General features: G+C 38.7%; 1 long non-coding RNA gene across 4 annotated transcripts; it reads right to left on the bottom strand.

The window, feature by feature from the left end:
* Nucleotides 1-6: 6 nt before the first annotated feature.
* LOC103391337 (uncharacterized) lies at nucleotides 7-11,591 on the bottom strand. 4 transcript variants are annotated; one of them, XR_003052105.1, is made up of 6 exons: nucleotides 10,588-11,591; nucleotides 10,212-10,290; nucleotides 10,083-10,110; nucleotides 734-820; nucleotides 336-451; nucleotides 7-229 (listed from the first exon to the last, which is right to left on the bottom strand). It is a non-coding gene; the product is annotated as an uncharacterized LOC103391337 (long non-coding RNA). The 4 variants fall into 4 exon arrangements; XR_003052106.1 differs by having other exon boundaries at nucleotides 336-401; XR_003052107.1 differs by having other exon boundaries at nucleotides 336-401; nucleotides 762-820.
* Nucleotides 11,592-13,464: the final 1,873 nt, after the last annotated feature.

Genomic DNA, 13,464 nt, shown 5'->3' with positions numbered 1-13,464 from the left:
CCTGTTTATTTACAGCTGATGTCAGGGCCTTTGTCCGTTTGTCTGGGGATCGTCCAAATTGTTGTCAGACATTTTTTAATGCTACACTGCTGAGCTCAGATCATGCATCACTGCAGTTCAAATGAAACGTAGCATCCTCTTTTATTAGCAATTGAACCCGATCCATCTTGCATTATGCACAGATGCAGCCTGAAACGGGAGCCAACCAATAAGCGGAGGTCGAGTGAACCTGTAAGAACAATATATGGGGTTAGCTCTAGGCTCCACTCGACTAACAGAGATCTGATTCATTGGGGGCAAACGGGGATCAATGGTCCATTGCATCAGATAAGCACCTCACTGGGTGGCTGGACGGATCCTCTCTCAGAAGCTGGGGGTAAACAATGCAGTCCCAGAGTCACCTGAAGGCACCCGAAAATGAAGAGACAATCAGAGCTTGTCAGAGTGGGCACTGAGGTAGAGAGAGAGGGCAGCAGAAGTAATAAAGTCTCTGTGGCCAACATGGAAATAGTTTAAACAGTTTTATCAGTGAGTAACTTAGCGGGCATATATTTTCAATGCCAGGTTTTAAAGGGGAAAAATCTACATGTTTTTGTTGTGCTATCATTATTGATAACTGCCATGGTAATAGATAGATATTGGGTTATGTAGGACTCCAGATGGAGGGAGCCATAAATGAATGATGATAAGAACAAGTGGGGAAAAAATACACAATCGTTGGACGGTGACTCACAATGTTTGACTCACAACAGTGATCTTACGTGGATGAGCAGAAACACCTGTTTATCACTAGCTGTCTCCCTGGAATATTGATATATAGCTGCAGCAACAGACAAGAAGAAAAGAAAAAACATGCTCGGCTGAATACTTTTAATTAATAAACAATACAGAGATAATTACAAAATAAAATGGCAATGATTAATCACATAAATACGACAGGGTAAGATTTAGTGAAGTTGCGCGTACTACAGAAAAGAATGTAACAGACTATATTTTACCTCATCATCTCCATCGTCTGTTTTTATTTTAGCCTTTTAGAACTACAACCCCTCCAAACTGATTTATGACACCAATAAACATTTTCTCAAGGAGTGCATGATATCAATCATAAGTTGCTGGTGTTGTCCAACACAGCATTGTGTTTTATGAAGTGCCACAAATGTGGGTAAGAGTCTAAAAGCCAATATATTTGATTACAAATATAGTTGGTGACACTCATCTATGTCACACTGTGGGTGAAGAAACAGTGACATTTCCACTAGTGATCATTGTCTCCCTCCTATTTCTTTTATGATCTGTTTTCTTTCTCGTCCACTCTACATGTGAAAGTGATTTTTTTTTAAAAGGACATGGATTTATCTTCCACAACTAAATTCTTTTCGGGGTCTTAAGATCAGTGACGGGCCAAGGGCGGGGTTACACCTTGAACAGTTCACCAGTCCATCACTGCGTCATATATGGAGATGAACAACCATTGACACACACACTAACATTCATATTTAAAAATTAAAAATAAATAAATAAATTTTAAAAATAAATCATAATTGCAATGATTGCCTTTTAATTTATTTTCAGTGTTAAATAAAAAGCCAATTTTAAAAATATCTGATTTGTTTTTTATTGAATGTGGAAATATCTCCAGCCCCTCACATCAAACACCCCTTGCATAAATGTAGATAAATAAATGAATACATTTTATCTTAAATATTTTTTGTATACAATACGCATACAACTTGCCAACATGTCACAGTTACACAATAAAAACAGCTACACTGAACCACACCAACGCCTCATGTGAAATAAGGATAAACTGTTAAATAAAATCACACCCACTACTTGTTGTGTATTGATTGGACAGAAGCTCCATTACCAGTTTTCTTTGCAAGGTGTTGGCAGGTTATTTGTGTGCGGATTGCCCCGGGCCAGCCAGCAGACAGTGGTGTGTGTCACAGCGTGGCCTCACTTCACATTCCTCTGTATTGTCTCTTTGGCCCTGAGGCAAACATTTCTACACTCAGTGACACACAAAAGCACAATAACATGCTTGAGTATGCCCAGCTTGTGTTTTCAAGTGAACTTGAAATTTGGTGCCTTAAAAATCACAGAAACTGGGCTGTTGGCCATGTGGGAGGGGTCGGAGAAGGAAGACGTTTCTGGGTAGGAGAAGACAAAGAGATCAGTCTCCATGCCAACATGGAAACCTGATCTTTAATCCTGATAAAGAGGTGATGGCTGGGTTGAGGTAAGTTAAACGGACTCTAGCCTGATTGGAGGAACTCTTCATTCCCTTCACAACCTTGCCTTCAGACGATACTGTGAAACCTGCATGTAATCCTGCGATAAATACACTTTCACTCGCTGGACAGGTTTTTATTTTGTCTCCCAGCGACCAGCCTCTCTTGGCCTCTTCGCTCTGACCATATTGCCCTGATGTTTTCAGTTAACCCACAGTGGAAGTCTCTCATTTGACAAACAGCCGTTTGGCCCCAAGAGATCTGATACACCAAGAGAAGAGCAAATCCACATGAAGGCTGAGGCTGGCAAGTGAAACTTTTACTCATCCCACAAAATACGGGCTCTCCCTCCCCCTCTCTGTTGTTCTGATTTATGCCCGACTGTGTTGTCAAGATGCTCCAAACCAGCTGCACAAATTGATAACAGAGTAATTTATGAGCATAGATCATTACTCATGCTCCTGCAACTGAGAAAATCTCAACAGGAGATTTTCCCTCTTGCACAAACAAAAGCGTTGTTTGTACTGATCATAGTCTCGGTGATGTAACCTTTTGGATTTTATCGATTCAAAGGCCTTTCTTCTGAGTGTGACATCGGTCAGAAGGTCCTGTGTCCAATTGTAAAAAACACAAACACTGCAAACTAGAACAAATTAAAGTCAACTTTCCAACAGGGTTACATCCTCTGTCCTTTAGACTACTGTATACCTTTGAAGAGGATACCGTTTTCCAAGTGGAATTTTTGCCATGTCTTGCTGTCAAAAAATGTAAACTGAATCTACTTCACACTCTGTTGTCATTTAGTATAATTATTCCCAAAAGTGGAGAGCGTTCCTCTCTGGGTGACACGCAGCTATTGAGGAGGGGGCCGTGGCAAAATGTTTGTTTGAGGACAATCTTCATTACACCCATGTGGCTCTGCAGCATGGCTAATGCAGTAAGACCAATGTGTTAATGCAGCTGCAGTCAGGCCTCGCTCTGCTTTAATGTTCGTCGACAAATTAACAAAACTGAGCCTTTGGTTGATGCTTCTTTTATAATAAAATAGAATAAAAAGTTAATTGATAATCACTTTTAGGCATATACAGTACAAGTATTCAAACTGATACCAGAACTTACAACCTACAATGTTACTAAATTTGCCTCAAAATCACAGAAACAATGTTTTTTTGGGTGCATTTGAAGGCATCATAATTAGTTTGACCCCTTTTGCCTGTTGAATGCTGTTAAAGTAAATTGCTAGACCACAGAGTTTAGATTTATTGCATCTTTAGGATGAGCACTTTTTATGGCAATGTGGTTTGTTGATTTACTGACAGTAACACAGCACTCAGATATCTGAATTTACTCAGGGATGTTGAACTACTGAAGCTACTACTGTATGAGGTTCTCACAGCCAGGTGATGTCCGTGGCACTGGATTATGACAGGCAATAAATGCACCGCATTGTAAACCTGTTCATATCACCGCCAGTATGCTGTTTCTGATACGCACACAGTAAAGTCGCTGTTTGTAATACAGCAAAAGACGATAGCAGACGTGGTAGTGGAAACAGCAGAATGAGAAGAACAGGAAAACAAATCTTTTATCACCCTCATACAGTAGATTACTCTGTCAGATTAGACTGTGCTGCTTCCTTAACTACTGGCAGCTCGCTGTGAGCCATGGAAACGTAGATCAGACTGTCCTTTTACCTAAAGCTTTCAAGCCTGCAAGAGTTACTGTTCGGAGTTGTTAGGCAGTTTAGACACGAGTGACAAGTGAATCTTCAGAAGAGTAATTACTGTGAGTCAAATATTGGACAAGAAAGAATAGTTTATGACAGCAGAGTAAATTAAGTTCAACACTGAATCCTAAAATGATGGCAGCGAACATTACTGGCCTTCGCAGGTAAAAACTTGTCTGTAGCTTGCTTCTAGAAACTAAAATCAAAGAAGGATTGTTCCCTAAGTGTGGAACAAGACAAAAACAAATAAACATTCCTTGAGTCGTGATGTAGCTTACATAAAGGAATGAAGAGTGGTTGTTGGAAAAGTGAAAGAACGGAGTATTTGTTTTAAGTGTGTTCCTGAACGCACCTGCAATTACATGTTTTATTAGCTGACAACTGACAGGAACATTCTGTAACTAACACGTAGCTTCTGAATGAAGTGGTTGCTGCAAACAGACTAACAGACAGACTAACACGTACGATAACCAACAGTTAGTTTACACCAAACAGTTGATACTGACTAACGTTTTACAGGTGTTTGTTATGTGTTCACAAAGGCAGAACCTCAAAACGCTGAAAGCTATGAAATGCTTTTACATGATTGGTCAATCAAGCCAGTGTGGAAAAGACAGTAGAAAAAGAAAAAAAAAACACATTTGTTTGTTGATTTTTGTGTTATTGTGCTTTAATAGAAGCCTGGTCAGTGTCTGGTGTGTCTTTTAGACACACCAGAGAGTTTTTGTTTAGTACAGATATGAGCTGAGAAGTGGGTAGAAAAGTGGTTGGTTCAAGTCGGTTACCAGTGATATTTCTATTGTGTTTACATATTCTTAGCACTGCAGTTTTCTACATTTCAATAGACACAGATTGATATGGATACAAACTTGAGTGTGAATAATTGTCCAGGATGAATGGGGCCTTCACCTGGCAACCCTGTTTCAAGCCGGTCTTGTAAAAGAAATTGAGGAGGAGGAGTAGAGGATAAATCAACGGGTAAGGTTTTTAGATCCCCTAAAAATGGGCTGCAGCAGTTTTAAGGCACACTGTTAAGCTGAAAATGGTCTCTTGTTAAAAAAAAACAGACATAGTTTGTTTTAGTGACAATTAAGAAAAAGATTATGTTGCCTGTATTTAAAGGTACAGTAATTATGCCTTTCTAAAGTTTGTCCTAAGAGTAAAAAATCTCTCACAAACTAAAGCTGGCTTACATTCTTGTTCTTTATTGAGCTGCAGCCTGCTTACGAGAACACAAAGACACACATATAAGGTAGCTTTATAGCTTTTTCCTCTCACATCATCTCCTAGCATTTATCTCGTTTCTCAACAACGCTGGATGACTCATTTGCTTACTAGCAACAGCAGCAGTTAACCGCCACAAACCCTGAAATGCACTGCATATTTTCACTCTAAATACTGGAAAAACAATAAAAAAAAGGGCAACCAGCGGCCTGGTGTTGAGGACAATTACCACTTTCAGTTACTATGTGTGAAGTATTCAACTCCACACCTTGTTACTGCTGCATCTCGGGGTGAGGAGGGGGGTGTGTGCTGTTACTCAGCTCTTTGGAGCAGCACTTGTTAGCACCCAAAATACACAAACACACTCTGCACACCGAGGTGTTCTAACTTGTTATAGGACAAACAGACGATTAATGACGAATAGCTGAAGCACACATAGACTTCAGGGTGGGATAGTAACTGTGCCAGACTGGGACACTGCTAAAAAAAGAAAAAGCGCTTATGTGAAGCTCCTCCAAGTGGTTTATTTATGATCTTTAATTCCTCCCTAAAGCGAGTGTGTCTTCCTGGGAGTGGGAGTCTTCTGTCATTCTCTTGACTGTGTGAGACATGCCAGTACGTCCTGAAGGGAGAAACTATCCAAAAAAGCCTGCTGGCTTTGCCAGCACTAGCACTCACGCGCTATGACAACACCCAGCGGTGGCATGAAGTCATCCTGCAAGACGACACATGCAGTGCAACACCAGCAAACAATTGCCTACTGTGGAGCAATACTTTCATCTTCTTTGTGAGCATTAGGGTTTGACATGGCCTAGGAGAAGTTTGTGGTGACAGCAGTGAATTGTCACTGATTGGCTGAACTACAGTTATAAACAAATTATTTCACCTTTTGAAGGAATGGGTTGCAGTGGTAGTTTAATCTTATCTTAACAGAGGTTTGGAAGATTGCATTTTTTAATTTGGAGGTCATTTGCCAAGAAGCCAAAAAGAAATTACTACTAACAACCTATACATACAAAATCTTAAAAAATGAACCAAAAATAAGAAATTGACTCATTCATTTGTACCTTCTGTAAACATTGTCCTCGGAAAAATAAGACTATCAATACCCTGATTCATTTTCGCTTAGGTTTATGACCACCTTGAAGCCATTTAGATGATAAAGTGCAGTGAGTGTGTCTAATCAATGTCTACCTGTTAACAAATGCTTTTCAGTCACCATTTTTAAAAGTACTTCATGATTTATTTCACTTCAAATTCAACAGTAGTTTATAATCATTCATACATTGATCTATTATATATATAATAAGAAAGTAGAGAATCAGAGTTTCACAACTCTTTCAGGATTTCACTGAAAAAAACAATATATATAGTATTTTATATATAGTATTTTTGGTGGTCTTTTTAAATAATAATGGGTATACTTTTAATGGGTATACAAATAATTTAAAATAAAGCTGCAAAGTGTGAATATTTTTGAAAGAATGAGATAAAAACAACTATGGACAATGGGATCACTGCAAAAGGGAGACAAAAATAACAAACATTTCACACCAATCTCACACCACTTGTGGGCAAGTGTGGTGAGAAGATTTTGGGGGCAGAAATAAGACACAGCAGAAAAAAAAAAATCCTCTGATCGATAAAATCCACCCAAACACTGCTAACACACACACTAGACACACTCATAACTACAACCAGACCACTGTACTCCATCTGTGTACTCAAAAGTCAACTCACTGGTAGTCTGATGCAGTTTCCATCTGGATTTGCGGTGAAGGTTTCATATTTCTGTATATTTGGGAGGATTCATTACCATGCTTATTTCATTTCAATTTAATTAAACCATGCTTGATGTTTTTAAGCAGGTCGTTTTATAGATAAAGGTTATGTTCAGGTTATTTGCTTTCTAAGGTTTCCGTGCCTGTCCTTGCAGAACAATCCACAGCTGAGGGGCCTGAACTAAATACCTCACACCCAACACCACACCCTGTGTATTTGTGTTCTGATTGCTACCTAACGCTATAATGCTGCCACTTGTTGAAAAGAAATAACTTCTTTCTTTAAAAAAAAACAAAACAAAACCTGACATTTCAGTAGCAAAGAAAAAAAAATCCGTAGTGACACAAAGAATGGAAATTCATAAACAAGGTCATTTGCATTATTAATACCAAAACAGTCCATTGTGGATATTAAAAAAAGCAAAGAATTACTGCTGGTGGTTGAGCTCAAACAGATGGTACCTGCCTTCAGATCTAGTGGCACAAAATCTGTGGAGCTCAGTGACACTAAGGTTCATGTAGCATCAAGTATGTAGTGTGCCAGCCCTAAATGCCAGCATCGTCCAGATCCTCAGCTTAGGACCTATGGCACCTATAATGAACAGTGTTAATTAGTGTAAAAAACACTAATTAAATTAGTGGCTGAGAGGGTTAGCCGACTTATATGCACAAGTTGAGTTGCAACAGGAAGGGCATCCAGTGTGAAAATTCTGAAATTGATTCTTTTTCATTTTCACAAAGAGGTAGTTTGATCCAGTTTTACTCATTTTAATAAATGTTTGGACAGCTCTGCTCTTAAGTTACTAGAATACTAGTTTGATAAATGCATCCACTGAAAACCAATCGCTAATGGTATTATTGGATGTACAACCTATGCTAATACTTAGGCATAAGAGACTGGTGAGCGCTCCTAACATGCCACAGAAGAGAAACTTTCCAAACAGAGCCCTCGGCAACTTCACTCTCTTCTCTGTTAATTTAATTTGTAGAGAAGTTATGCTCATTATTTAAATTTACTGATAAAGTTAAAAAAAAACTCTGCCTAAAAGATGTGAAATATAATTTGAAACAGTGATTAGATCAAGAGATTGTTATAAACCTGGTCTTTACCTAACAGCACAAAAATGACTCTTTAGGCAGTATTTTACTGGTACAACCAACTAACAACCACAGACACGGGCAGATTCAAATCAGGACGTTTGCTTATGAAACAAGGTTTGTATCAAATTTGAAATTGTATGGTTTCTGTCGGTTCGAGACACGTCATTCCAATTTTGTGCTTCTAGAACAAAATGTTCCAGAACAAAGTACTTGGATTACAATGGCACCACATTCCTTTTATGTATAATTCAGCTAGAATGACACCAAAATATGTCATTGTCTTGGAAACTATTTGTGGTCACCAATCGTCTTTTCTATTGAGTTCTGACGGATTGTATTGTTGCCAGTGACCTTAAAACTAACTAACGAGGGTAGTGTTGGCATGGTTATATTAGCAGAAACATCAACCCAATATCATCAAATCCTAACTCCTAACGTTTGCCTTCTTTAGCCGGAATGTGTATCACTATTAATTATTTAGGTTAGAGGCAACATAAAACATGGTCTGTCTTTAATCTGCTTAAGTCACTACAGTCAGCTACTAATCCCATTTACTTATCCAAAAATGAACTGGAGTTAGCCTGTACTGAGTTTGTTGTCTTTCTTTTTTAGTCGGCTCTGTCTATAACTGTTCTAATTCAGATCTCTCTCCACCTTGTGGATAATTAAAGAAAAGAAAAATTCCATGTGTTAATGCTAAGAGTTACAATGCCACATTTACAAATGGTAACTTTGAGGTTCACAGGCAAGGCAGAGGGGGATTCTCTCTGGAGTTCAGAGGTGAGGTGGACTCTGCCTCTGTGGTGTAGAGTAATGAGGTGAACCTGAGTGTGGAGAAAAAACTCCAGACAGAATCAAATATCAGCCTAAATCCCTGTGTGTCCAGATCCATCATCTCAGGAGTGTCTGGATACGTCCAATATGTTTGGAAACCATACGTGCCGTCGTTCTAGGGTTTCACCTTCTCCATCTCTAAAAACATTTGTTGTCTGCACGGGAGAAATGTGGATTCCATTCACTTCTATATTCAACCCATAAAATTACACAACATTATGGTTTGCATGAAACCACGGGACATAAAATAAACAAATCAACAACATCAATTGAAATTTGAAATGAAAGTAACTAAAAAGGGATAGAACTAGAAAACAAAAATGAAAGGAAGCCATTAGGTCAACCAGCAGTTGGCCGTCACACTGGAGATTCCTTCTACCCTTAAAAAAACCCCAATGCCTCTGGAAACCATGGACCTCCACCCCAAACTAAATCAACAAACAAAGCAGCCTTTAACTGAATAAACATGGCTTCTTATGTGCAATCATTGATATGGACAAAAGATCACTGATGAAATGACTACAAAAGCTTGATCACAGACCAAATCTTTATTCATTCTGTTTTAAGGGACTTCACTGGTTGGTTTTGGACAACAACGTACCATGGAAGGACCATTGTCACAAAAGCAGAGGGATCCATGTCTCATTTTGGAAACTGCATCTATGGTACAGCACTCAGTAAGAATTCACAACTGGATTTCTTTAAGCATCAAAGAGAAGAGCTGGAAAGGAAGGACAGTAGTGTAGAGTAGTTAGTAGCGTGAATAAAATCCAGTTTAATAATTCTGACTGATTGTAAACTACAGCAAATCTGGGATCAAGTATGTAGTTGTCATCAGTAACCACAGACCAAATCTCACAATATCAATGAAATGCCATACTGATTTGTAAACAGTTAACTTTATGAAAAAATGGTTATGGTTACAGTGGGAAAATGGCAGGAGAAAAGTAGGCACTGCAGCCAAGAGGAAGCACCGCAATAGCACTGGACATCAGCCAAAACAAGGCCATAGCTCAAACCAAGCTAACCTTTTCTTCAGAGGTGAGAAACAACACTGTTTTCATTGCTATGTTTAACACAGTCAAACAGACCTTCAACAAGGCACAGCAGCCTTCGAAAGCACAGCAAAGCACAGCACAGCACAGCAGCCCCAAAGCATAAAAGAAAAGAAACGCTCCTTACTTGGTTGAAGATCTTCAGGATGATCAATCTGGAAAATAAACCACAAACACATGTTAGGTTCAGAAGTTCTGTGAGCACAACATTAGTCAAATAATTACTTTCTTCTTAAACAGAAAACCTCTCACTCACCTCGTCTTTTAGTCTCAGGAGTGAACTTCAATGCTGGACAATTTCAACCTGGTCTCCGTGTGCAGGAACCTCAACGCATCTGTTCATTTCAAACATTGTTGATTCCAAGTTTAATACAATGTAAACAGTTTCTTTTAGAAAATTACTGTAGAAGACACTGAAGCTGCACCACTAAAATGGTAAAACATGATTCAATGAGTAAACACAGTCTCCAAACAACATCGGTCTGCCAATTGTTTTGTTGTTTTAGCAAAACAAAAAATATTTAAATGTCTTCCATTTCATGTTAAGGCTAAGCTATTTAACTTTAGAAAATAAAATAACACACTGAGTCAAAACACCAACATTAAGGAAAAATAATGCAAAACCCATTAACCTTTCTCTTTAAGCCATTAATCTGGACCAGGTCGAGCTGTCTTTGCAGAATAACTTCATACACTTGTTGCTTTCAAACTTTTGCGGCGTGTGACGTCACATGCCAGAAGCGTTTGAAATGTGTTTTACCTGTTCCGTCGCATCTTTGTGACGTACTACACCGCCAAACAGCGTGATTGGTCCGACTCATGTGGGCGTGGAGTCCGCAGCAGCGGTTTGTTTTATTTTGTGCCGGTGTTTTAATTAAAGGGCTGATCAAGAAGACAGTTAGTACTACTTAAAGCTTGGAGATCTTTATTACCATTTTAAAATAAAATAAAAAATAAAAAGATCACACAGATGTGAAGGAATGTGAAAAAGGAATGCTTGCACATCAAAATAAACTTTTTAAGTGCATAACTATATAGACTCTCTTCTAACACGTTTACCTAGAAGAGGATGCAACAGAAAAAAACAACAACAATACAAACGTATCTGTTTATTGAATAGGAAAAAAGAAACAGTGAAAAGTGCAAAACATTACTCCTTCCCTTAACACTCGTTGAGGGAATTTTATTTACGGCTAATGCTACTGCATATTAACAACTTTTAAAACTTTAAAAACGCAACATCCTAAACTATCAACTAAACTACACTAGTCTACTAAACTAGTCTACACTCGTGCACTGACATCTTCTGGCAAAAACATAACCTGATAGGAAATCAATTATAATATAATGACGTCACTGCATCGCTCGCAGGAGTTTATTGAGTGAGTGTCTGCAGTGTTGCGCTCTCACAGCCCACCATGCTCCAGTTTACACTTTGCATCGTAATCATCTCCACTGACTCTTCCACATTCACTTCCGAGGGCGTGGTGGAGTATGGTGTGCAGCGGACATTCTTAAAGGATGCAGGTTTTGTGAGTTCCGTCGTTGTGTGTTGTCTGTCTCTAGGCAACCGTGACAGCACCACACACAGGCGCAGACTCACTGCGGAGATTCAGCAACGATAATTTTTCTTAGTATTCCTTTTGTTTTAGTATGGGCATTATTGTTAGATTAAATGTTGATGTGCAGAGGTGAGTGGTCCATAGGGGGTGCTCGGGTGCCACCCCTCGGTATTCCTGATTATCTTTTAAAAAATAGACATTTTTAAAATAATGAATAATCACTTATTTTGATTATCAGTGTGTTTAAGATGCACCATAACTTATATAAAATATAAATTTATTTTTTGGGCAAAGCCCAGTCTGTGCACCAGGCAATCGCTGAGCTGTTGCTGACATGAGATATGGGCATTTAACAGAAATGTATCAAATCCGCGTTGTCAAATATGATGGCTCAAGGGCAATTAATTTGTTGCCCCAACCAAGTCTCTCCCCATCTAAAATATTTATACCCCCACTGCACACTGTGAGGAAGTCAGCGGTGAAATCTTGTGCAATCAAGGCCAAGTTCATTTCTGCAGTTTATTCTACTACAGATCAAATTGTTTTCAGGCTAAAAGCAGCTCCAGAGCAGCGGCGGCCGCCAAGGTGACAGTGTTTATCCTGGAAACAGTTGAATGCACTGCTTTCACAAACTGAAAGTATGTTACTTGTATGTAACGTCTTATAATTGCTAGCATATGCTCAGGAGTTGAGTTTTTCGCTTGTCAAATCAGCTCAGCCTCAAAGTTTAAATTCATTTTTATTTAAACTGTTTTTAGCATGCATCTGCCCATACAGGATGATTCAGTGCCAAGGGGTCCAAAGTGAACTCCACACACCCAGTACCACACCCTTGGTATGTTTGCCATGATTGCTATTGAACACTTGAACTCTGTCATTTAAATATTTCTAGTGTCATTTTTAATCAAAAATGTGTCTTTCTGTCTAATTAAGGTTGTCTGACATTCAAATTAGAGACGAAGAATGATTTAGGCTGAAGTATTAGTTGATTTAGAATTTGTTTTTAGTGAATCTTTTTTTAGTGAAGCAACTTGTGTGAACGCTTTCTAAAAAAATATGTTTACAGTTTTGCCTTTTGACATCAAATTAGAAAATTAGCTAGAAATAATAGAACGCTAGAATGACCTCATGTAATTTAAGATTTATAATCATGATGTAACGTCATGTTAAATAAAGGACAAAGTGAAGAAAAGCGGAAAAAAATTAAAAGAATAATAACACAATTATTGGATATGATAATTACAATTAAAGTTTTCTTCTGAGACACTTTTTCATTTCTTTTTTTTTCAATCGCTCTCTGTTTCTGGAGCCAGAATGAGCATTTAATCCTGACTGGCAGAGACTCAGACAGTTTAGCCTGTGCGGATCTGTAAATAATTATCTCTGTCTGTACATGAAAAATATTTCTCTCCTTGCTGAACAGAGCTGAAGCCATTCTGGCTTAAACTAATACGTAGAAAATCCCTTTGAAATCATGTTTGGAAGGTGTAGTCAACATTAGCTGCCTGTTCCTGATGTAAACCAATGAAGGTGATGTGAAGGCTAAGAGCATGAATTGACTTGCTGACTGTCAGGAAGTCAAGAACAATTAGCCCGAACACTTTTTGGGTTAATGTGATGGAAAGTTGCTCTAAATCTATTCCTGTGGCAGCAAGTGAAGAGGCCACGTATGAAGCTAAGTCTGTCAAGTTACATTACTTGTGCTTGTGCTTTCCCTTATTTTTGTTTGCATAAACCAGGCAGCGTAACACGATAATGAGTGTATGTGTGAGGTTTGTATTGTATGGACAGCTTCAGGTTTCAGTTTTCTTGGGAAATCCGAGTTCAGCTTGTGAGCACGTGGACAGTTTGCCAGGAGGGAAAGCTCATGATTGGCTCATCCAGTGAAAGCAGCTTTACAGCAGCAGCTTGGGTGACCGTGTACAGTTCTCATTGACACACTTGAAT

Source organism: Cynoglossus semilaevis, chromosome 15, assembly GCF_000523025.1.
Source record: "Cynoglossus semilaevis isolate Cse_v1.0 chromosome 15, Cse_v1.0, whole genome shotgun sequence".
NCBI lineage: Eukaryota > Metazoa > Chordata > Actinopteri > Pleuronectiformes > Cynoglossidae > Cynoglossus > Cynoglossus semilaevis.
Note: the sequence above shows the minus strand (reverse complement) of the source record. Positions and strands in the feature narration are given on the sequence as shown.